We start from the raw sequence: 2508 nt of genomic DNA on the forward strand, positions 1-2508 counted from the left end.
CTCCTTCTTCTTCTTCTTCTTCTTCTTCTTCTTCTTCTTCTTCTTCTTCTTCTTCTTCTTCTTCTTCTTCTTCATTAAGGCTCTGGAACAATAGTAATATATCTTCTTTATGTTTTTCTAAAGCTACAACAATGAAAATTGGTTCTGTAGAAGCAAAATTTGAAGTGACTGAGTGGTGCATTGTACTGTATGATTGATCTTCCAGGGATGGAAGAGGGGACAGAAAGCATATATGTATCTCAGATGACCCTTGGCAAAGGGATCTCTATGCTCTTGAGCAAGACACTGAACTGCAGAAACTTCTGAAGCAACACTATGTCTTTCTAAACTACAGTGAACCTGCTCACTCTTCTAGTGTCTTTTTAAAATTAGGGGTGGAGTTAAATGCTATATTTATATCTGTCTATACCTATATCTGAACCATACTTATATCATAGGATATATGGTTATAGTCTGAGCTTAGTGCAAATAAATCTCATTCCTCACGAAAGTGAATCTAGTATTTCACCCACTTTCCATAGGAACCTATGCTATAGAGGATGAACTGCAACCCCAAGCAGCTAGTTAAATTACTAGGCATTGCTGAGCATCAGGTTAACACAATGCTCTTGCCCTCTAGTTGGCTGCAGATACATAGAATCCATCCATCCATCCATCCATCCATCCATCCATCCATCCATCCATCCATCCATCCATCCATCCATCTAGCTGCATAACTGTTACATACATGTAGATAGCAGTTCAGTCTCTATGAGCCCCTATTGGTCCAGGTTAGAAGATTCTGTAGGCCTTCTCATGGTCTCCTTGACCCTTCTGGTTCCTTTCACCCTTCTCCTTCTGATTCCACAGGATTCCCCAAGCTCCACTTAATTCTTGGCATCAGTTTCCATCAGTGGCTGGGTGAAACCAATTTGATGACAGTTATTCTAGCCTTCTATTGGCAAGTGTAGCAGAATGTCATTAATAGTGTCAGGGTTGGGCTCCCTCTGATGGCATGAGTCTCAAGCTGGACCAGACAACTATATGGAACTAGAAAAGATGATCCTGAATGGTGTAACCCACACCCAGAAATACAAATATGGCATGCACTCACTTACAAGTGGATGTAAGTCATAAAGTACAGAACAAACATGCTGGAAACTATAGACCCACAGAAGTTAAGTAAACAAGAGGACCCAATGAGGGATGCTTGAGCTCACTGAGAAGGGGAAATCAATTAGAGATTGAAGGTGTATGGAAGAAGGGGATTCGATAGAAGGGGGTAGGAATAGAAACAGGAAGAATACGTGTGGGAAGGACAGAGGGAGTGAGTACTAGGAGAGACAACTGGATTAGGACAATGGGGGATGTCTCTGGTACAAGCTATAAACCTACAACAATGGAAATTCTCAGGAATATATGAGGATGACCATAACTAACACTTCTAGCAATAGGTATGTCGAGCTTGAACCCACTATTTCTCTTCCATTAGAAAATATGCTGATCTACGAAGTCATTCCCTTGCCACTTGACCAAATTCTTTATAAACCTTCAGACCAACTGTCTAAAACGCATTGGTGATCAATCAGCAGAAATAGGCAGGCAACAAAGTCATTTTTTTTTTTATCCCGAGTGATAGGTATTAGTCACAGCTAACATGCTTTGTCTTCAATTCACTGAATGCTTTCCTATCTCCTGCATTTACCATGGCTCCCTCGGTCCTCCTTCAGTCACAGGTCTCATTTATATGCTTGTGAGGGCCTTAGACTCTCCACTCTTCCTTGGTAGGAACATTGGCATCAAAGTTTGACACACATGGATGTGAATCCAACACAACCCCTTGCTCTGAAATCTGGAGAGACTTTGGGCTAAGCTCCCCGAGTCTTAGTTTTCTCCTAAGTTTAATGAGAATTAAAATAGTTTCATCATGGATTTGTGATTGTTCTTTGAAATTATTCTAGCACAGACTCTCCAAATGACAGTAATGAATTTTTCTGTCAGTCCTCTGCACTGCAGCCTTTACAGTTACAGCCTTATCCTCTTGCACAGATGGCCCTGATCTGACCCAGTGTGAATGTTCCAGTCTTGTTTTGCTTTGTACCCTATTCACATTGAGCCTATCAAACTTTTGGTGCCTCCAAAGAGGACTTATTTCCATCTAATCCTCTGGGTCTCCTCTCCCCTTCTGTACTCATTTATTTCCTCTCTTAGGGATACCCACCTGCCTTACATCTGCCCATTTCCTAGGATCCACTTAGAACATTCCATCCTCCTCCATGGCAGACCATATCCTCATTACTTGCCAATATTTCAGGGGAGTCCTCAAGGCAGAAGCACCTGTGTGATCTTTCTTAGCTGTAGTTTCTTTATGCCTAGATTTGTGGAAAGAGACCATTTGTCCTATCCTTACAGCCATGACGATGCTTGGAAGTCAATACCTAAATTGAATTTCAAAAACCATATCTATCTCTATCTCTATCTCTATCTCTATCTCTATCTCTATCTCTATCTCTATCTCTATCTCTATCT

This window comes from Mus pahari, chromosome 4 (assembly GCF_900095145.1).
Source record: "Mus pahari chromosome 4, PAHARI_EIJ_v1.1, whole genome shotgun sequence".
Classification (NCBI taxonomy): Eukaryota; Metazoa; Chordata; class Mammalia; order Rodentia; family Muridae; genus Mus; species Mus pahari.